The 25,015-nt window shown below is 36.7% G+C and overlaps 1 protein-coding gene across 1 annotated transcript in view; it reads right to left on the bottom strand.

Moving 5' to 3' along the window:
* The window catches only part of dacha (dachshund a), an 853,183-nt gene that overhangs the window by 205,152 nt on the left and 623,016 nt on the right, over positions 1-25,015 (bottom strand). The window lies entirely within an intron of this gene.

Below are 25,015 nucleotides of genomic sequence, written 5' to 3' on the forward strand. Positions count from 1 at the left end.
TTTTTCTAGTTAGGATTCTAGCAGCTGCATTCTACACTAGTTGCAAATGATTTATGTCTTTTTTGGGTAGTCCTGAAAGGAGTGCGTTACAGTAATATAGGTGACTGAAAACGAAACATGAATTAATTTCTCAGCATCTTTCAATGATATAAGAGGTCTAACTTTTGCTATGTTTCTTATGTGAAAAAATGCTGTCCTAGTGGTCTGAAGAATATGCGATTTAAAATTCAGGTTACAGTCAACAGTTATCCCTAAGTTTTTTACTTCCCTCTTAACTTTTAATCCTAATGCATCAAGTTTATTTCTGATAACCTCATTGAATCGATTTTTGCCAATCACTAAAATTTCAGTTTTCTCTTTATTTAGCTTGAGAAAATTACTATTCATCCATTCTGAAATACCACTAAGACATTGTGTTAGTGAATCGAGAGAGTCTGTGTCATCAGGTGCTATTGAGAGGTACAGCTGTGTGTCATCAGCATAGCTGTGATAGCTCACGTTGTAACCTGAGATAATCTGACCTAACAGAAGCATATAGATTGAGAAGAGCAGCGGACCCAGGATAGAGCCATAACAATAACAACATTTATGTATTGTGGACTATGGCCGGCCATTCATCCTGTCACATTATATATAATGTTTTCATACAAACAATGTAGCACAAAGTGCTTTACAAAATGAAATAAAAGGAAGTTAATATAAAACATAAACAAACAAGATTATCCTATAATATTAAACAGTATATAACAAAGAAAAAGTTATGGTTGAAAGACCAGTAGGACAGAAAAAAGAAAAAAAACTCCAGTTAGGCTGGAGAAAAAAAACTAAATCTACCAGTGTTCCAAGGCCAAAAGACTGTCCATCCCACACTGGGCATTCTACCTAACAAATGTTGCAAATCAGTCCTCGTGGTTGTCAGGCTTCACTTGGAAGAAACGGATGATGATGGTCATGTGGACATTTGGGACACCGGCCATTCAATCCATAAACACGGGAGCAGCATGGTACCTTGATCAGGTGGTGATAAAACAGCAGAGAATAGTACAAATTTTAGGGAATTGCAGAACCCAGAGGAAAATGATAATTCAATGCCCATATAGACTAATAGGGATGCAACTAAAATATAAGTATGAAAAAGCCATTTAAAAAAAATGGGTTTTTACCAGTTTGTAAATAGTTCTCCAGTATTAGCCATGAAAATTTCTATTGGTAAAGTATTCCTAGTTTTAGGTGCATAACAGCAAAAGTCTCTCAGAATTATAAGCAGATCTTCATTTGAAGATCTGAGGTTACAACTTGGAGTGTAAGGGGGCAGACATTCCAAAATATAGGATTGGGTGAGATTATTTAAGGCTTTGTAAATCATTAGTAGTATTTTAAAGTCAATTCTAAAAGACATAGGTAACCAATGTAACAATATTTCAAATATCTCATAAAGGGACTGGATGATGTTGACCTGTCTTGAAGGGACTCGGTAGTGTTGTAGAATTCCTAGAGTGACATATGATGCAGGCTGTCAAAAGCTGTCTCAAAGATGATGAAAACCACATGGAGGGGGCTGTTCCATTCATAGGTTTTTCAAGGATCTGGAGGAGGATGAAGATGTGATCAATACAGGATCTCCCCTTCCTGAAACCAGTTTGTTTCTGGAACAGAATAAGTGTCTATTTCTGTCATGATGCTCTAAAGAATAATATGACTGAAGACTTTACCAGTAGGGGAAGGAAGATTATGCCTTTCTAGTTGTTGCAACCCCTAGGTCTCTCTTTGAGAGCTTGATGCTGCTGCTGGTTTTCCAATCACCTGGGGCTGTCTCCTTTTGCCAGATGTTTTGTAGGATTTGCTGTAGAATGCGTGGTGTCTCTTGTTCTTCTGCTTTCAGCATCTCAATGCACAGACTATTTTGTTGAACTCATGCCATTCTTAAGTTTGTGGATGTTGATACCCGGTTCCCCTTCTCCCTCAGTGATGTCAGCAAGCAGAAGAGGGTTATGTTGTGGGATGTTGAAGTCTGCTGTAGAAATTATCTTTGTCCTCTACATCAGCACTGTCAGTGGGGGCACAGGCTACTATGATGGCTAGTTTAGCATATTTGGAGTTCAGCCTCACATACAGTATGTGTTTGTTGATGGGCTTCCATTACGGTAAAATGTTGGTGTATTTCTTGCTGATAATAAGGGTGACTTCTTACTGGTGGATGTCATCTTGCCTTCCTGTCCAGATGATGACTTCTCTGCTGTTTAACATCTTCACTGTTCCTGTCCAGCTTGCTTCAGTGATTTCAGGCAAGCTAAGGTTGTAATTGTTCATCTGTTGTTGTTTGTGCCAACTTCCCAATCTGGAAAGTTTTTATGTCCCATTATCCAACTTGTATGTACTCTTTTGGCATTAGGAGAACTGCTGTTGAGACTGACATATCCTCTCATTTTGGTCTCCTTCCACCATAATTCCAGCATCCTGGTCTGCCTCTCTCCCTCTACCAGGTGAAATTATTTCCCTTCTTAATATGACTTTATTATACCTTAATTTTAGTGTAACCCTGACATTCTGTATATGCATTGTGATGACTGGCCCGGACACGTTGCAATCACCCAACACATGTTTATTTACACAATCCAGTATTTACAATTGTGCCACACAACCCCAAAGTCCCCAAAGTCCTGGCCACAACACAATGCCTTCTCACACTTCAGGCCTCTTCCTTGCCTCCTCTAAGACCTTGTCCTCTTCCATCTGACTCTAGCCATTGTATGAAGCGAGTCGGCCCCTTTTATATCCACCCCGATGAGCTCCAAGTGCTTCCCGGCAATCTTCCACCGGAAACTCCCCAGTGTGGCGGAAGTGCCGGCTGCATCCCTGGAAGCACTCCGGGTGTCCCTGCTCCTCTTCCCCCCAGCACTTCCGGGTGTGGAATAAGTGCTGAGGTCCAGGGCTCCAAAGGCATAGGGGCGCCCTCTGGCGGTGACCATGGGCCTCTGTAGGGTTGAGCTTCAAAGCTCTGTACCCGTGCCCCCCAAAGGTACCAGGGCGGTCAGCCCCACATGGTCTGGGGGAGGCATAAGCCCTCCTCCGGTCCTCTTGGGCATCCTGGCCGGGTCATTCCCCCAGCCATCTCCAACAGCATTTAATTATTGTTTTTATCATGGCTCCACCATCTGTACTAACCCCTACTTTCTACACTGTTCTTTTACCAGTTTTCTGTGGTGGCGATTTGTGCCACCACCACCTGATCAAAGCACCAAGCTGTCTCTACATTGATGGATTGAAAGCCAGATGTTCGCATGACCATCATAATTGAATTCTTCCATGTGTAGCCTGAAAACCATGAGGACTGATTGAGATCATTTATGTTAGGTAGAATGTTCAGTGGGAGCTGGGCAGTTTCATGGCCTCAGAAACCCTGCAGATTTTTTTTTTTTTCCTCGAGGCCTCTGGAGTTTTTTTTGTTTTTTTTTCTGTCCTCCTGGCCATTGGACTTTACTTTATTCTTTGTTACTTAGTATTGCCTAATCTTCTTTTTATATTTTTATTAACTTTTCTTTCTTCATCTTTTAAAGCAAACTGTTGTCATTGTAGCAAAATATTTAACAGGATTGCTAACAGCACACCCAACTCTCCTTTCTTCTCATCCAGGCTTGGGACTGGCCTTAGCAGAGTTCCAGCCATGGCAGAGTTACCAACCTTGGCAGAATTCAAATGTAAGAGATAAAAACATGCTGGTACAGCTGCTTATCCAGTGTCTAAGTGTTTGTGCGAATTTCCTTCCCTAGTAAGGTATTATGAAGTGTTTGGTCCAAAATATAAAATGCCTAGTGCTGCCAAAGTAAAAAGCTTGCTCCTTGAACAGATGACCATAGCTTTAAAACAAGTGACACGCATTTTTTTAAATATTCAGAACCTAACACTCTGTTTAGATGGCTGGAGCAAAAAGAGTGTCAATGAGTCTATGATGAACATATCTGCTCTTTTCTACATGCCCTCTGTTATGTAGGCTAGGGACAGCATGGATTTCTTAATCTTCAAGAAATTTGTTTAGGCAAAAATAAAAGTTAAATAAAAATTATTTGAAGTAAATCGCTAGAAGTAACAATTAAAATTAAGATGGTCAAAATTTCAGAAAACTAAACTGAAACTAAATTGAAAATAAAATGACAGGTGAAAATATCATAGAAATAAAATAAAATTTATACAAATTGGCTAATTACTAATTAATTGTAATAGGACATGATTGCTTAATGAACAATCATTTATCGTAAGTTAACTTTATATTGCTAAGAGGATGCTGTAGTTTGCTTAAAATTAGAAGAAAATCTAATTCACTTGAAAAGGAACAGTTAAACATACACATATTTTAAACAGGTAAAAGAAAATGTATTAATAAAATATACAAAAAAAAATAATTAAACCAAAAAATTATCAAATTATTAACAGTAGTTAAATAGATTAACTCAAGCAACATTAGGGCTAAGGGTGGGGTTAGATTCAAGAGCCATTCATCCATCCATTATCCAACCGCTATATCCTAACCACAGGGACACGGGGGTATGCTGGAGCCAATCCCAGCCAACACAGGTCACAAGACCCAACAAACAAACAAAAAAAAAACTATACACTAAAACAAAGGGGAAAAGCACAGTTGTAGCAGCAGGTAGTTTAAATATTTCTCAAGTAACTGTAGCCCTAATGACTACAAAACCTAATGGTACCCAAGCAATGGTACCCAAGGATTTTCCGGACATAGTACCAAAGGAGTCCAGTCTTCTTCTCAGGACACTGGATAACATCCATGTCTCGCAACCATATAGCAAGAGAGGAAGCACCAGGACTCTAAAGACTTGGACCTTCATCTTTTTGCATAGATATCTGGAGCGCCACACACCCCTTTCCAGCGACCTCATGACCCAATGCCCTTCCAGTCCATCTACTGACTTCATAGAAAGAGTCACTAGAGACATGAATGTCACTGCTAAGGTGAGTAAACCTCTCGACAAGGTCGACACTCTCTCTGCAAAAAGACACACTGCTGATGGCTGTGCCCAAGAGGTTATTAAAGGCCTGGAGGAAGAGTAAAAAAAAATCCTTTATTGCAGAAAAACAACGGTTTATTCTTTAAACTTAAATACCCTGGAGCTGCCGAAGCTGTCCTTTAAACTGTTACTGTCATGACATCACAAATGAGTGTATTTCATTGTATTCTGAGAAACGTTGCTAAGGAAATCACAAATACAAAAGGCTCTAAAATAGAGGCACCAACTGAGCAAACAAAACGGTGTTCTACCAGACTGTAAAAAAAATATGTGCTTCTAAAATAAGCCAGATACACAATTTGTGACCAAATATTCAATATTCATAATATAATTTATGACAATTAAAAATGACAACAGTTATAAAATGTATAATTAGACTTTTCCAATTAAGCAAAAAAGGTCTTTGGGCAAGCATTATGGTATACAGTACTGTAGAAAAATAGCTTATAGGCAGATGTTGGCCTGGGTAGACTTTAGATAATTTTAAATAAAATATATGTGGTCTGTGGACTAGAATGCATTTTATAAATTCTGAAGACACAACAATCAAGTCACAACACCAAGACACCTCACGATCCACAAAATAGTGACAGAAAATGATGTCGATCATATTTTCCAAGTAAAACCATTCCCGAAAATGTTGGAAGACACTTGAAAATCAACTGTAAAACATCTAAAAACTCCCAAGAAATACCTTAAAACACTTGCAAAATGTTATTGAAAAGTTTGAAATAGACCAAACAAACATGGGAAATGTGTAACACTTATCTGGAAATGAGCCCAAAGAGTTAAATGATCACTAACTCTTAGCAGACACATTTTTGCTAGCAAGAGACTATCATCATCTGAACACTTTAGTAATCCATGTAAGCTTTCTTGTTGATTCTGCCTAATTTGATCGAGGTAGCAATATCTATTTATAAATGTAATTTCCTTTTATTAAATTTGTTAATTTCATTGAATGCATATTTTCTTTTTTCAGAAACATGCTGCCTGATCCTTGCCTCTTTAAGGTGAGCCGTGTAAAATTGTCTTGTTCAAGGGGCAAAACTTATGAGTTCCTTGGTAATGTTCACCTTGAGTACTCTACTGACTCTACACACACAATATATAACATATACTGTATACCATACATTAAACAGTAGATTCTCAACCTTCTTAACAGAAAACCCATGCTCAACACTGGTAAGTCTATGTGATACAAGCAGTCTGTGGCATTCAGACCATATATTACTTGGTGTTATTAGTCATATTCCTAACAGAATAACCACTGTTAACTAAATGTCTCTTGAACTCTGATGGGCTGCTAACAACATTAGTGTCAATAAGTTCACTGAACTGTACTAAAATATTTTTGCATTTGCCTGGGTTCACGTTCTTGGCATCTGCAAGGACTCTTAACATCTTCTTAATGAGATGACACTTCCTCCCGATTAGGAGCATTTAGTCGGAAGTCCAACGTGTACATGCACTGAACAAGTGTATACTTGTTTGGTGCTTTCCAAGCAGCCTGCTTGCCATTGTACTGATATTTCTACAGTCCGTTTTAACACACATATCTCACAGTTTATTAATTTTACCATTAAACAACAGTTGCTTCAAAATTTCATCAGCACCAAATTACCATTTCAAGTTAAATACGCATTTTCCTGCCATTTTGACTGTTTGATAGATCACACAGGTATGTTTAATATACACACTCTAATTTACCTTATTAACTATTTACCACTTAATTTGATGTCACTTTATATGACTTTACATTACATTATGGAGAAATCAGCTTTTTTTGATTTTACATTCTACTGTATATTGATATGTAAAAAACAAGACAAAAAACAGATGAGCTTCTCTTCTTTTTGTGATGTCTACTCTATTCCTTACTCCTTGTTACTACATTATATGACCTGTATTTCTGGATGAGTATTCATTGGTTTTCAACTCTCATGCATACATGACCAGCTTCATGTGAGTGCACTGCTGACTGCCTTTGAATCATTAAAATTTTGTAAATGATGACTACTACTGAAAATCGCCAGACAAGCCCTTTAATGCTGCATTTGTTGCGCCGGCTCTGAGTAGTAACAGGCACTACTTATCTATACCAATTTGCACGCATACAAAAATACAACAAGATGCATGATACTAATTTGAGATTTCAGTGTTTTGTTGGCAAAAAATTCATATCTGATTATTGGAATTCATTTTAACTTTTACCATGGCTTTTGAGTTGCAGGCATCAAATTCTAAATTAGTTTATATCTTCAAAATACAATTAAGTTGGTCCATTGAAACATTGACATTTTTTTTCTTTTTACTGACAAAAGTTCAATAAAGGTTCAACAGAATTAACAAATTGCTGATTTTTGTCTTTATTACATTTTAGAAAATATCCTAATTTTTCTGGAAATTGGGTTTGTATTTACAGTAACAGACTAAAGCCAGAAATCTTACCAAATACTGTAACTTGCCAATTGCCAATCAATTAAATTACTTAAACAAGAATTTAATAAAGGAAATGTATTCACAAATGTTTGCCGTCTTTATAGGAGAAAGAGAAAGGGAAAACCAAATCATATTAGATGTTTTGTATTGTTTATTGTCTGGTAACATACATGCAGTGCCAGTTAGTTGATAATATGTGGCCATTTTCTGATACAAGCCATTTTTGGTTGTTCTTCTGTTGCACCACTTTCACCAGCAGATGGCATCCGAGTGCTCAAGTAGCATTAACGCTTCAACTAAATTATGTCATTTTGTCAGTCGTGTATACAAAGGTGTAACCATAATTGTAATTGCACATCTGTAAGACACTCACAGTTTTATTACACTAGTTAGCCCAGAAACAGCACACAGAGCCATGCTGAGATCATTTGGTGGTCAGTGGCATGAAACTTAAGAAGGGACTCTTTTCAGGAGTTTATTACATTAGATTACAGATTCATGGACACAAGAAGTGCCTGCTTCTTCAGTTGAGCCATTTGGTTTTTCTTTATTTAAGATTGTTTGAATGTAACTTCATTGCATGGATCATGGGAAGACTCTGCAGTAGTTGGACGGGGGTGTTAGAGGGCTGGATGGGGGAGAATGTTGGCAGTCACTGCTGGTTTAATTCATTTAAAATTAATTTAGAATTTCAACAAATCATGATACTGCATTGGCACTGAATCCTAAAATTAGAACTTCCTCATCATAAAATTGTGTTAAATAAATGTCTACTAAGAAAGATACAACTTTCACTCACCCAGAAATAACTTTCTCAAGTTGTTCTCTTTTAATCAAACTCAAACAATGGGAATTCTGAGTAAAAATCATGCTTCATTTAATTTCTTCATGACTCTATGACAAATTTGAGTTTTATTCTATTTCCTCAGTATTTTTCTTATGGGGCATGCATACAATATGCTGCAAAAATCATGCTGATATTTATTTATTTATTTTTTAAATACAAGGCTCAGCACGGTGGCGCAGTGGTAGCGCTGCTGCCTCACAGTTAGGAGACATGGGTTCGCTTCCCGGGTCCTCCCTGCGTGGAGTTTGCATGTTCTTCCCGTGTCTGCGTGGATTTCCACCGGGTACTCCAGTTTCCTCCCACTGTCCAAAGACATGGAGGTTAGGTGCATTGGCGATTCTAAATTATCCCTAGTGTGTGCTTGGTGTGTGGGTGTGTGCGCACCCTGCGGTGGGCTGGCACCCTGAATGGGGTTTGTTGCCTGCCTTGCGCCCTGTGTTGGCTGGCATTGGCTCCAGCAGACGCCAATGACCTTGTAGTTAGAATATAGCGGATTGGATAATGGATGGATGGAATACAAGGCTTTGCCTTAGTAAAAATGTAGTGTAGTGTAGTTCATATCAGATTTATTGTAATATATACACAATACAATCAATTTTTCCAGTAATCACCACACCACATCACCTGGCAGCATCAATCTTATATAAAATAAAGGAATGAGCCAACATACTTATCCCATGTTCAATTCATGTTACCATTCAGGCTTCAGGATACTTTACACCCATGATATGAAATTTACAAAAAAGAAATGCACTGCATGTTTAGTGTTACTCTATCAGACATTCATAAATCAAACCACTGCAAAAAATGAAATCTGTACATATATACACATTTTAATGTATGTTTTTGTAAGCTTTTTTGTTAAAATAAAATAATCATAACTAGCAACATCAAATATTTTCTCTGCAGTAACTGAGTGTGAAACTATCCAGATTTAAATTTCTCTTTTTGTTTTCTGAAGTAACATCTAACATTGCTCAAACAATGGCTTTCATTTTATTTCCTCCTTGGATGCCTTACTGACCTGTTAGCAGTGGGTTGTGATTGGATCAACAGAGAACATTAAGAAAAATGAGAATTTCAATACTGCATAAAGCTGAGAACTCCCCACTTTGACAATATCCTTGGCAGCCGAAAACACTCACTCACTGGATATCACTGCAAACAGACGTAGCAGAGATAAATGTATAATTTGTCTGGAATAGAAAGCATTAAGAATTTGTCTGCTGTCTTTCTCCATCATGCTAGAGGACAGATATTGAGTAATTCAAAATCCACTGCTGTATGATTCCTTTTTGGTGTAATCTTACTGTTTCTGAATGAATCAAAGGTGTATCGATTTCTCAAGCACTTGTTCTTGTATTTGCAGTTAGTGAAAGCTGCACTTACTGCTGCTTGTCACTTCTAATCGAGTTTGAATATAGCATTAGAGCTGTTAAGATACAATGATAAGTTTGTGCTTTGCCAGTTCCAATTGAATTTGATTTGAAAAGAAGTCTGCAAATGCAGTGGTGCATCTATAAAACAATGTTGTCCATCCATCCATTATCCAACCCGCTATATCCCAACTACAGGGTCACGGGGGTCTGCAGGAGCCAATCCCAGCCAACACAGGGTGCAAGGCAGGAAACAAACCCTGGGCAGGGCGCAAGCCCACCGCAGGGCACACACACACACCAAGCACACACTAGGGACAATTTAGAATTGCCAATGCACCTAACTTGCATGTCTTTGGACGGTGGGAGGAAACCGGAGTACCCAGTGGAAATCCACGCAAACACGGGGAGAACATGCAAACTCCACGCAGGGAGGACCCGGGTTTCCTAACTGCGAGGCAACAATGTTGTCATTCACCATAATTATCCCAGGATTTGGCTCACCAAATTACGTGTGTGCGTGTGAAACAGTTAACCTCCGGTCACAGGATTCTTTCATGTACAGTGATGTTTTTGTTGAGCACCAACAAATTCACCTTCACATCTTAATACAGACAGTTTAGTTCTGGATGTTCCATTTGATTTTTAAATAGCTTGCTTTTGATGAAAGACTTTTTCATTTGCCTTTGTGTTTGATTTTAGTCATTTGGAAACGCTATACAATACACAACATAAGGCCACATTTAATATTGGCAGCATTATGTATTTTGAAATTTGATTTGAGAAAAGTTTGTCTCATACCTAGTAAAATATAAAACACAAACTAAAACAGGTAGTGATGAGGACAATTTTGCTAAATTTACATTTCTGGACACTTTTACAATTTACAATTTTTTTACATAGCTAGGCTGATGACACACAACTCTTTTATACATTGTGTCTGATGACCCAGAAGCTCTAAACCAGGGGTCTCCAACCTTTTTCCCCTGAGAGCCGCTTTTACAAAATGAGAGCTACTCATGTTTTCTAATGTTTATTCTCATAACTTATTTCAACCCAAACAAACTGAATAAGCTTGTTTTGCCTGAACATTTACAAAATGTTGGTGTCCACAACTCACATTTTGCACTAAAACATCACAAAACATATTTAGTTCACCTGCAACTGCATTTTGCATGTCTGTATGCATTTTCTAGTGATCTCACACTACTGAATTAAAACGTGAATGCTGTGAAAACAAAACAATGGAATTACAAATAAACAGATATTCCTTATTCATTTCTCATTTTGTTACATGTCACTGTTTCACTTCCCAAGAGTATTCACATGTCCAGTTGAATGTGTGATGTGTTTTTTAGTTAGTGAGAAGACTGGCACTGCATGGAGTCAACAAGAGAGGTGTATGGTGGAGTGGAGCCACTTAGGTTCACTCTTATGAAGTCATTTAAATGTTCATCTGTCAGTCTTGTTCTGAACTTTGATTTTATGACATTCATGTCAGACTCACAAAGGTATGTAGACCCAAACAAGGCAGACATTTTCAGAGTTGCTTGGTGAAGATTCTTATAGTTATCTGGCTCTACTAAGCTCCAGAAATGCTGAGAATGCTGTTGAGACTTTAACTGCACATTATCTTGAAGGTTTACTAATATATAATATATAAGATCCAATGTCTGTCTGTCTGTATATCTGTCCGCTTTTCATGAGAGAACTACTACTATATTTAGATCAGGTTTTTTATATATAATTTGCTTGAACATTCCAGTTGATTTTGCAACTTCTCTCATTTCTTTATGTATCATATTTGGCTTGCGGTACCGATTTATTTGAGCGAATCCGAGAAAAAGGCAGCAGGCAGAGGGAAGGGGCCTTCCTCACTCACTCGCTAGCTTTGGGGCGTGTTCCTTAACTACCATTAGCTAGCGAACAAGAGCACAATTGAATTCAACTTTGTTTGATATTTAAAATAAAGTGTTACTTAGGTCTTGATGAGTTTGAGTCTGGATATTCTGTTAAGTGTATGCCACATTGAAAAGATAGATTGCAATTCAGATTGTGGATCGTGATATGATTTTTTGGAAAGATTGCCCACCCCTGTTTTGATTAATCAAGTTTTCAAATTTATGTAGGATTCATTAACCCTTTGGCAAGCTTCTTGGAAAGGGGTTGCGAGCTACCGATAGCTCGCGAGCAACGTGTTGGAGACCCCTACTTTAAACCTTTTAATCTAATGCTGTATTAGTATAACAGAATGAGTGAATATGAATTTCCTTAAATTAAACAAGGAAAAAATAAAATTGTTAATTATTGGCAGCAATAAACCTAGTGAGATTATTAGAAACAAAATTAATCATCTGGGGCCTCATGCATAACGCTGTGCGTAGAATTCGCACTATAACATGACGTAAGCACAAAAGCCGAAATGTGCTTACGCACAGAAAAATCTAGATGCAGCAATCTGTGCGTATTCCAACTTCCAAGTTTTTCCGCTACATAAATCCCAGTTAGCGTGTAAAGTAACGCTCGTGCGTTGTCCCTGTCTGTCCCTCCCTTTCTCCTCCCAGAATAACGCCTCTATGAATATGCAAATCAATATAAATAGCCCTTAAGCTCAGCCTTCTGTGAAAAGACAATGGGAAAAGCATGGAGGAAAATATAAGAATTTCAGCGAATACCAAGTGGAGGCAAGGAAAAACTTAACTATTTGTTGGTTTAAACAGTGGTATAATCAACAAAAGGAAGTTGATCGAGTGACAGAGTGTCGAAGAAACTTGAAAGCTCAAGTCCACAAAGTTGCACAGTACCCGAAATAAAAAAGAAGTTGTCACATATCCAAGTCGCTGTGAAAAGGTGAGTCGTAGCCCAATGTCTGAGTGTCGTATGAGAGCTTATTAGGGAACAGAGAAAAATAATAGGCACACAGTGTGGAAAAAAGCAGGAAATGTCAACTTTAATCTCAAAATTTCCACTTTAATCATGTAGTTCATTTTGTCATTAAAGTAGAACATCATAAACTCCATCTTAAAATCAATTAATTTACTAGTTTCTCAAATCCCATCGTAACTAAAGTAACATGTTAAATGTTTTGTTTTGTATTTGATCTTCTTTGTGCTCTGTGTGTGAATCACTACGTGGTTCTTAAACCGGCTTTCTCATCCTCCGACAGGACACAGAATCCATTACATTTGTGATATTATAGCTGTTTGAATAATTAAAATACTGAGATGTATACGTGATATCTTTTTCATGATGATAGGAATGAAAGCATGTTATTAAACATGGAGACACAGTGGCGGTACCGTCTCTTTCAAACGTACTGATCTCTAATTCCTGTCCTTACTTTTCTTTCTCCAAATACCCAATCAACACATAATCAGCTCAGTAATAGTTGTTAAGCCATCTGTAAGCTTACAACGACGATTCTTCAAATCTGTTAAGGAACATTGAAATACCTTTGAAGTTCGTGTATAATTATTTTATCCATCTATCCTTCCAGCATACAGCAATCAATCAGGATCAATCTGTGAACTTGCTAGCACCATGTCCTCACATGTTTAATTATTAACAATACAGATTATTTAAATGAAGTTAGTTTTATCTGTATAATATAATCAACATATTTTGCTGCATTTCATCTTAAAAATGATATCGTCATCATATGTAAATATGCGCTTTATAAAGTGGCTCAGGTTGTGCAATATTATAACTGAAGTGCAAGTTTACAGTGAGGTAATTGTACTGTACTCATATGTACAAACAATTCTACAAGGAGCACTTGATGGACTGATTGAGTGCTTTTATAGTTCTTGGGATGAAAATGTTTCTGAACTGTGAGGTCCGTACAGGAAAGACTCTGAAAAGTTTTGCCGTGGCTGAGGCAGCGTGTGCTTGATGCTGTATCTCGATAATTCTCTTTTTGATCAGCTGCTGCTGTGATTCACCACTCAGATACAGTGATATAAATACGCCGAGTGGTGCAGTGAGAGTAATATGGAAAAAGATGATCCGCTGTGGCAACCCCTAACGGGAGCAGCTGAAAGCAGAAAAAGAAGGTGCAGTGAGAGTAACAATGCTAAAGCTGCTATGGTATTTGGAATACTGTGGCTATTCCCTGGACCATTATATTGTTACAGTTTAATTACAATCAGATGCATTACACTAGTAAACAATATGCAGTTAGTTTCAGTGTATTTATACAGCTGCGTCAGGAATGTGCATCTAAGAAAGAAAGGGTAACCACACAGGAACAGTAGCACTGCTTTGACGATGGGTGCCACCAGTCTGCAAAACCAAGCAGAGAACTTGCGTATGACCGGGTATGGGGTACCTTGGAAATGTGTGTGGCTTTGCGCCAAGTTTAGGTTTTATACATTGCGATTTGAATGTGGAAACGTTCTTACGCAATATTTCTGTGCGTACGCACCGTTTGTACATGAGGCCCCTGGCCCTGCGAGTCAAACCAAAGGTTAAGAATTTAGGTGTTAACATTGACTCTGACCTTAATTTCAGATCACATATTAATAATATTACAAGACTGCCTTTTTCCATCTAAGAAACATTGCAAGTGTGCCATCTCTAATAACATTTAAATTTGCCAAAAAATGAATACATAAGTTTGTATTTAGCCCACTAGATTACTGCAATGCTTGCCTATCAGGACTACTTAAAAAGGATGTAAATCGGCTACAGCTTATCCAGAATGCAGCAGCAAGAATTTTAACCAAAATGAAAAAATATGAACATATATCCTCAAGACTATTATTTTTACTTTGGATGCCAGTGCCCTTTAGAAATGATTTTAAAATACTTCTACTTGTATATAAGGTTTTAGACAATATTGCCCCTACCTACAGTACATCTCAGAATGTCTCCTTCCTTATGTAATCACACTCTTAGATCTGTTCTGATTCTTAGATCTAAGCATAAATGAACCAGTGAGGCAGTGTTCTGTTCTCATGCACCTAAAATGTTGAATAATTCGCAAATAGAAATATGCTAGGCTAAATCTGTGGAATATTTAAAAAAACTTCTGAACCCCCTTTTGTTTAATCTGGATTTCTAGTAATTAACTCATAATATAGTGATATGATTATAAGTTTAGCTTCTTGATGCGTTAATAAGTACCTAGCAATAATCCATTGCTTTTTTATGTTTTTTTGCCTCCTATTCTTTGCCACCCACACCTGCTCAGACTGCTCTATTCTGCAGTCACCTGGGGTACTGGAGGAAACAAGGAGGACTTGGAAACCTTATTATCGACTGTGCTAACTGTATTGACTGTGCCCAGCTCATTCAGACTTTCATGATGCAGAAACTGATTGCCATCAGAACTATTTGATTTGCTCATTTCTGCCTTCCGACCATAGCCCTCCAGAGGTTTATTTTTCTCCTATGGCCCATTGTAGGAGTTTTTTGTTTTCCTCTCCCCCATGTCAGCTGGTGAAACAACCACATTCAGGAATCAAGAATCAGTGGAAACCACTATGGGTTGTTTTATTTGCTTTTATATCTTTTCATTAACTTAATAACGTCAAACTGTTTCAACTCAATGGGTGGCCATGTATGTATGCCTAGGTAAAATATAGATATATACTGTATATATTTATTTTTTTATATATTAATTAGATTGTCAGCCTTAATGTGTAAATATTTTAATTATAAAAACCTTTTTCTGATAACAGTGAATATTTGTTTTGCACTTTGGTGGTTAAATTTTGCATAACAGTACCGGGTTGATTTTGTGTTTAGTACACTTACATTTACTGGAAATTATCATACTATTAATTAATGATAATAATCCAAATAAATGTGCTATATCTTTGTTTATGTTGATTTACCTGTGGAAAGCACCATGAGTTGCATGTAAATGTTTGATAAGATGCTATATATATAAAGTTATTATTATTATTATTATTATTACTATTATTATTATTATTATTATTATGATGTTGGAATGCTGGTCAAGTTGTCCTCCCACATCAACAGCTACAGCATAGTTCTTCTCCGTGATAGGAAGTGTAGTCCATGTGTTGGCACATCCAAAAGGATGCCGAAAAGATGAACATATGGGGGAAGTGGTTATACAGTATTTGCTAAACACCATGTGTCCTCGGCTAATGCCACAAATTTCTCTTACCACTAAATGGCAGTTTTAAAACAAATACATTTTTTTTTTAATTGCTGGGTTATCACTAAATTTTGCGAAATCGAATTCAAGAAATCAAAGCCCGAACCTGAAAACTTTACACTGAAACATGAAATCAGTCACTTTGTTCACTGGGGAAACTTTCATTTTAACAAGTATGAGACTGATGCATAAATACATAGCTTGTAGTAATTTTGATTTACAGAAAATTAGCCTGATTTTGCATAAGAAAAATATGAGAGCAAATAGAACACCCCAGGTTTGTACTCTAAGAAAACAAATGCAGGTTGCACTGCTCAAACATTTATAATGTAGAACCATTATGTGTACAAGGCTCACGTATGCAGAAAACTAATACACGACCCTGAATACACCACACTGTGCAACAGGAGATCAAAAATGAAATCCATGACTTTAACTTTGCATACAAAGGGTAGGCAGATCCTCAGCCTTATTGAGATCACCTGTGCACATCCCTGTCACAAACCCACCTCTACCAAGTGCTATATATATATAATATTTTGAATTTTATCATTTTTGACTTTGACTTATTGAAAAATTCATGTGTATTTGGTTTTTTTGGATTAGTCCTTCAGTCTTATAGTTTAAACATGCACTGTAGAGTTCATGGTTATAACATTTTTGGGTGTTTTGTATCTTAATTGTTTTTTTCTTTAAAGTATTTACATTTGTAGAACTGTTTGGTGTTAACCATTGCTGACCCAATAGAGTGTCTCTTTTAGGTAGTTTGTTATCCTTATAAGGATTGTCACACTATAATAAAGAATGTGCAACTGTAACAAGTTCATTCTTTTGATAAGGTCCCCTGCAGCTAGCACTGAAACTGGTAAATGAATAAAGGAATTCTACCTCATACTTCTTCTTCTTGCTGATTCAGCACTGATGCTGCACTTGTTCCTTTCTTCCCCTCCTGATACTGAGCACTGGTACAGTGTATTTATTTGGTCCTCGGACTTGTTATTGTTATTCTCAAAAAATTCTTGTTTGTTAGTTACAATTAAATAAATGTTTAAATGAAACTTACCAGTAGCTCAGCTCCAGAGAAGAGTTTAATACTTTTGAATTTCCCTCTATGCCTACAAACACCCATGTCATTCACATGCTGTTCTAAAGCACCTTCATCATTACACATCAATCACCAGCATACATTGTTTACACCCAGGAAAATATATTGGCATATGATGTTTTTGCTATATACTAGCTACCATTAGTTGAGTTATCAATAGTTATGATCCACTCAACCAGGAAATATTTATATGAAGCTTTCATGATCTTAATCCTCCGCTGATGGCAAATACATCTTTTTTTGCTGGTATGGTTGGGTTATCACCTGCTATATCTCATTATTAGATGTGCATCAAATAGATGTGCATTCTGATTTGCTTTTTTAGCCACCACTTATGTATTCAACAAATTGGAGCCAGACTGTTCTGGACAATAATCATGAATCTGTTATGTCCATTTTCACTGGCTGTTTATTTGATTTTTTTTTTCAATTTCTCTGACCACACGTTCACTGTTGACCATAACTGCATTAGATTGTATGGCTCATTCTTGATTCAGCTGTAACACTGTCATGTAAAACAAAAGCACCATAAGCAGTGTTGGTGATATACTCATTATCAGGTCATAAAATACATTTTTCTGCCCATTCTACCTCTAAGTTTCAAATAAATAATATAGAGCTGGATTGCCTGGTTAGATTGTGCACCCTCCACAATCTCAACTTTAAAACTCTGGAAACAGTGGAAAAGGTTGTGGATTTTAGGAAATAGTTCTCATCTCCTACTCTTCTCCTTACAAACAATGTCACTGTAAAAAGGGTGGAATCATTTGAATTTCTGGACAGCAATAACACTCACAGTCTGAACTGGTATGAAAACAACTTCTGTGACCAAGAAAACTCAGCAGCATATGGCTTTTTTCACCAACTTTAAATGTTTAACCTGTCCCGATTAGTACTGGTTCAGTTTTATCAAACTGTCATCGAAGGCATGTTCACTTTCTCTATAACTGTCTGGTAGGGCAGTGCATCTGCTCACTTAAAACATGAAACTGCGGCATGCCATTTGGATTGTCAATCAAAGGACTGTGTTCCTTACACTGCACTTTATTGAAGACCTGTATACATCACAGGTCAGAAAATATGCTGGAAAAGTAATCAAGAATAAACTAAACTATCACAAAACTCTTACCAGTCACTAAAAGCAAAAAATATTAGGCACATTAAGAGTTTCTGCTTCAAGTGTGTTTCTTCCTGATTTCAAAATTATTTTCACTATATAAAGGCTTACATGATATTTAAATGGGCATGAGAACAATTCTGCATTGTCATATTGTTTTATATATTTGTGTTTTAGTACAATATATTATACTTTATTAAGATTATTTTATGTATTTGTGTTTTTGTACAATACATTATTATTCTTTATTCATGTATATAATTTTGGGATGGTGTCTTGTATGAAGGAGCACCTAAAAATTCCCAGAATTGGTCAATGACACAGGGATAGGTTGCATTTATCAACTAACTACTCTGCTAGGTATCGCATGTCAACAGTCTTCTTAATCAGTCTGCCAAGTGATACTGTGATGAACTGAATGAGATACATATTGTGGCGGGTGGCCGGGTCCCATGCCCTGATTGGGACACCCCTTCTACTTATGTTCCGGGGGAGCAACCATGGGCTCCTCAGTACCTCCCCCGGGACGCTTGGTGGCAGCCTCCCTGGTTGACGATGGTGCCTCAGTTTCCCGCAGGATTTCATGGAGGATGGAGTTCTCCACAACCCTGTAGGGATCTGGGGTGGCAGCCAAGGGGTGCTGCATGGATCCTGGAGCCAACATGGACAACTCTACAGCCCCGCCCGGAAGTGCAATTAGCAACAGGTGATCAAGCACCTGGGGCACTTCAAGGTGGGCTATAAAAAGGGCCAGCATCCACCACTCAGGAGCCAGAATTGGGAGGAAGAGGGCGAGGTTGCCTGGGAAGAGTGGTGGTGCCAAGGTGAAGGATTGTGTGCTGTGGGTTAAGTGCTTTGGGACTGTGTTGTGGCTGGGGGGTTCAAGGGGAAGACGTGCCCTCTAGCTGAAGAAAATAAAAGTCTTGTTTGGATTTTACACGTGCCTCTGTGTCAGTCTGTGCCAGGTCGGGTGGAATATAGTGCCTTTCTCACAATATTTATGACATTTATTTTTCAATTGCACAGGTGACTTTGGTGATTTCTTTTCTACAGGCCAAGAAAAGCATGTCTGGTCATTGAACATTAAAACAATAATGATCACATTTTCTGCCATCAACAAAATGGTTAATAAAGAGTTTCCTCACTAACAGAGTGTTAATCAGCAACATTACTCTTAACCGCTGCAGTGTTTGTGGGTAAGCATCAGGTGAAAAACATCCAGAGAGGTGGCACATGCAAAACTGCATTTTATACCATGACATCTCACCTGTGCACACCACTGCATCATGACGGTGCACTCACCACATAACTAGTCAAAGAGTTTCTGACTAAAAACAATGTGATAATCGCTTCATACCTCCTGTATTAGCCAGCTCTCATTCCCTGTCTCTTTTTTTGTTACCGAAATTAAAATTGAGGCTGAAGTGAAGATGATTTGGTACCGAGTTAGAAATCCTGGAAAATATTGCACACAGTAACAACTGAGTACAGGAAATATTTCCAGTAATGTAAGAGGCACTGGGGCATGTGTATTGCTTCTCAAGGAAAGTATCTTGACACAGACTAAAACAGAATTGCTGTAAGCTGTATAATAAAGCTTTTTTTTTTAACAATTCCAGGAATTTTTACACCCCCCCCGTATTATATATTGTGCTGTAAATTGTATTTATTTTTGTTATGTGCATAGATATAACACCAATTATTGCCTGCCAATAAGTTTAATTCAATTCAATATATGTAATATAATGTAAATAAAAACAATAATCAGAGACTGTGATTTACTTTTTAAATAGATTTGCAGACATATTTATGATTGTTTGCTATTTATACCAAACTAATGTCTGTGTGTGTGTCCAGTCCAACTGAGCAATCCAATCTGATTGGCCAGTTTGGTTTTGGTCTGATAGATCAGTTTCACTGTGGTTGCACAGATGCTGTCAAATGTGGGTGAGACAGGATGTGCCAGAGAAGAGAGGTAGGCACACATGAGGATACCAAGAAAAGATGTGGGAGGAACACAGAGTCTCCAAACAACATGGGAAGTATTTGCAAGAATAGAGTGATGTTTTTGCAGCGGGTAATGGGGGCACATCAACCATTGGAGGTATTCAAAAAGTGTTGCTAGTTTTTATATATTTAAACATGGATTTAGCTTCTGTTACAAATTTTTAGACACTAGTGAGAATGGTATTTACTAAGTAAGAGGAAGTCACTCTGAAATGTAAAAACCCCGAGAAAATCTAAAAGAACTTAAGGTAATACACAAACTTCTTTTATAATAGTATAAATCTCTGGTTACAAAGTAAATAATGTAGAGGAGGCAATTAGCATAATTAAACTGTTTATTACACTGGTTCTTGCAAATGATCTTTAAAAAACATGAACACGCTGCTGTTCGTTGGCTGTATGTTTGTCTCTGTGTTTTAATATTGGTGTGCTAACCAGAACATTTCTTCCTGTCTTTGGACATCTTTTCTCCAAGGCAAACCTAAAGGCACAACTGAAAAGGTAAGACCTCAGCAACTGAAGTTTTTCCGTGTTTGCTATGATGATGATGATGATGATGATGATGATGGATGCTTGTATGTGCAAGGTTGAATTAGCATTAAAATTTAGGTGCTATGTTTCCTGAATAAGTATTTTGTCCTTCACCACATGTTTTGAGTTGTGTGTGTGACAGCTTGCAATTGAACATGCAATAAAAAATGTTCAGGGAGCATGTGCCCCTACAAAATACAGTATACAGTTCATGATCCATTGCACACTACTTTTCCCTCATGGCAACATGAATTAGACGATCTACAAGTCTCTGATTCAAAGTTTATAACCGAAAAAATATATTCAATCTCTTTTCACTGTTCCGTTATTTCACCGAGTAATAATTTCCATTTATTTGCGCTAATGCAATCTTTACTATTATTTTTTTGAAACTTTCAGATTTTCATACTTCCATTTTCTCTAACCTGCTCTGCATGTGTATCGCGCCAATATTTTTTAATTCTTTATGACGTTCTACTTTGTCATCTACTCTTCATCTTTTATTTCCGACTCTGGGCGTGGTTAAATGTCTTGGCACATAGTCTCGTCTCACGGGATGTGAAGATGTCTCTCTTCAAAAGATCACATCTTGTCTCTCTAAAAGTCTTGTTTCCCAAATTTTTTTTATTATAATAGAGAGATATAATTAATAGTAAATTATGAATTGCAAAATATTAATGGTCTGAAGTAACTAAAAATCATCACAATACAGATTTCATTTTAATTTTATTCCACAGTAAACTAATCACAGTAAACATATAACAAACATTTACAAAGGAGTAACTGGAGTATGCTAATTTACAATCATGCTTTAATTCACACAGTGTATTTATGTTTTCTGTACATCTCCCTGTCAGTCAGGTTGTTACCTATTCACAAATTAATTGCTAATGGCACATATATTTGTATGTGTGAAACAGTAGTTGAATCTTCTTCCTCTTCATCTTTTTCCGCTTCTTTGTTGGGCTGATGTCCTTGATCAACATTCTCCATAAAATTCAGTCCTGCACCTCCTCCCAAGTCAGACCATTTCCTTCAGATCTTCTTTTACTTTATCCATCCACCTCCACTTTGGCACCCCACACTTTCTCTTCCCCTGTACTTCCATTCTCATCACTCTTCTGCTCACATATTCTTTGTCTCTCATCATCACATGTCCATACCACTTCAATCTACTTTTCTGTACTTTCTTAGATATCTCTTTCACTTTTGTTGTCTCATTTCTTATTGTCCTTTCTTTTTTATAACTCCACACATCTATCTCAACATTCTCATTTTTGCCACATCTAACTTCTTCCCCAGTGCTCCGATATCTTAGCTCCATATGTCATTGCTGGTCTTAGACAGTCTGAAAAACATTACCTTTAATCTTTACCTTAATTCTTCTTTTTTTCTTAATTCAATTACACAGTGCTCCTAGTACCTTTCTTCCAAATGTTCCATCCACACTGCACTCTATCAGTTATTTCTGCATCTAATTTTCTATCTTGGGCTACCATCTTCCCAGGCCCTTCCCCATTCTTCCAACTTCCTCTCCGCTGGTGGTACACAACACAATATCAACATAATAAGAAGTTAAATATAAGCTTATAATTAACATTAGCTACAGCTACATTACTTGCTGCCTACAGGCAGCATATAGTTTATGTAATGTAGCAAAGCCTTGCTTGCCAGTAATACTATCTAGTTAGCTAAATCAGCATTACGTTACTTACTATACCTCCTCTAGTTAGCATCATAAGTAGCCACCATTGAGAAAAAATCAGTTCAGTGCAACTTTCCTCACAGCATTTTTAACAGTACCACTGTAAAACGTAGGGGTTCATAAACATTTTGATCTGAGGACTCATATAAGCTTGTCAGCACTATGCTAGCACCAAAGAAGATATTTATTACCATAATGACAACAGAGCCATCCAGGACAAACAACAATGGCCTTATGATAAAAAACACCAAAAGTTATTGTTTCCATTCAAGAAAATTTCTAACACAAATAATACTAGAAGAGTAAAGTGGAAAGCAAACGAATTGTTAATTAAAGAATAATCTTCACTCAAAACTAAATAGATTCTTGTGGTGCATCATTAACAGTGTAAATGTTTAGAGTAAGCTATAGTAAAGCAGAGAGAAGAAGTCTTTATAACAGGTGGTAAGATAGGAGGAAATTATTTTTTAAAGGGCAGTATGATAGGCCAATTAACTTAGTCACTTGACTCATGATGCTGATTCTTCTAAATGAGTTCAGCATATCTCAAAAGGTGTGTAGCTATACTGTTCCTAAAAAATATCTGCTAGTTGTATTTTATATGGGTAACAGCATAATTCTGGATTAAAAATTTGCTGAACAATCCAGTCTAAAATATGAATACTACAGACTTACATTGTGGTGAATGTCTAGTCCTCCACTCTACTGCCTGTCTCATTATTTTGATATTTTCTGGTGTTCTTACAGTTCTGACACAGTACTATATATGTACCCCCAGCCTACTGATTCACTCCCACAACATCCCAGAAACCATCAAATGCTATTGCTGCATCCATTATTTTCAATTCAACATTTGAAACTAGCTCCAAGGTGCCTTCACCTTGTACATATGCCTGTCTACTTTATCTTTTACGTGCCTTCTAAGTTAGATTGTTGAACAGGTTGTGTGAGCAGTGGTGCTGCTGTAGGAAATATTAATTAGATATTTGTACGATAGAAATGAAAACTCTCTGTTATGCATTGGTGATGTTTAGAACTAAGTTTCTGATCACATACAACTACAGTAAATAGTACTTATACATAGTACAAATAGTAAATAGTATTCTAAACGGTACAGCACAATACTCTAAAAAGTATATAATTCACCACAGAATGTGTGCTTGGACAAACTTGGATAATTTTATTAAACAATCATGTGGCACCCTATCACAAACAATTCTGCAACCCAAAGTTTAAGAAATGCTGTTGAAATGGGTTGCACAGGGCCAAAGAAATGTAACTGGTAATACTCTGGCCAATGGGCCAATGCCATGAAAGTTCTGCATTACTCAGTTTATCAAACTTATTAAAGGATGCAAACTGTAGTGGCCAGTGGGGTGGTCAGTATTTTTTCTATGGTTGCCACAGCCACTCTTTGCCACCCCTTTAAGGTGCTATTAGATATACTGCATGGTATTTTCTAAAAGCTATTTAGTTATTTTCTGCTTCATTTTTACATAATGTAAATGTATATAAATGCCGCATTATAAATACAAAGTGTGAATATATAAAAACATACAAAGTATATAAAAGTAATAGAAATGGTTTGTATTTTCCTGACAGGATTTTGGAGAAAGCGATCACTATGTCACTAGAATTAAATATAATAGCTTATGGCAAGCTTTTCTAAAATAAATGATAACATACATAACATTAAAAATCTGCATAATAAAATTAAGAATCATGGGAACCAGGCCCGATTCTGTTATGGGGCCAGTTTAGAACCGCCAATTCATTTGAACAAACATTCCTTTGAAGATGATGTCAGAAAACTGGAGTACAATGGCTGAAACCCATGTAGGTAAGTGGAGGATGCGCTCACTACACAAAAACACTGACCTGACAAAGTATTCAATCCTGATATACTGAATCTTTGAATTAGCTGTGCTAATCACTGTATCATCATGATGGTGTGAGAGAAAGAGTTGAAATCTTTAGTATAGCAAAAGCATAAAACATTTATTAATTAAGGTCTATTGACCTTTAATGCTTAAAGGGTAATAATCTGCATATTTTATTCCTAAGCATATAAACAGTGTAGCATTAAAACAAAGCAAGATCTTGTCCAGGAACTGTAGTATGCTACGTGTAACATAGCAGCAATACAAATAATACTACCTTAAAAAAAATAAAGAGGGTAATTGTATATTGCACTTTCAAAAGGTAAAGAACTTAGTACATCTTCATTATACGACTTGTTTGGAGTATTAAAGTGAATGACAGAGATTAATATTTAAGGATGTATGAATATTAAATTTAACACAATACTTGCGTATACATACTGTATCTGAATTTAACTAAAATATGTTTTATTAGTTTAGAAAATAATCTTGACTGCATAGAAATATTTATTTTAGGGATAGTGTTTTATGTCTAATGAAATGACCTTCAGTAGTTTTATACTGAAATCTGTCTTATTACAGATATTTTCATATTTTAGGTCTGGTATTGTATAATGAATGTTTCTACTAGGCAACCAGAAAGCTGTTTTATAGTGAGTATTTTTTGATCAAAGGAAATGTATCACTTTATGAAATTAAAAGCAACATAAAATGACTTTTTTAATCTAAATAATTCATTTTAAACATGCATAAATAATGCATGTGGTAATAGACTATTTAGAAATACACCATACTTTAGCAAAAAGCTTAATGTGCTTAAAAATTAATTGGTAATGTAATCATTCCAAAAC

This window comes from Polypterus senegalus, chromosome 10, assembly GCF_016835505.1.
Source record: "Polypterus senegalus isolate Bchr_013 chromosome 10, ASM1683550v1, whole genome shotgun sequence".
NCBI classification, from domain to species: domain Eukaryota; kingdom Metazoa; phylum Chordata; class Cladistia; order Polypteriformes; family Polypteridae; genus Polypterus; species Polypterus senegalus.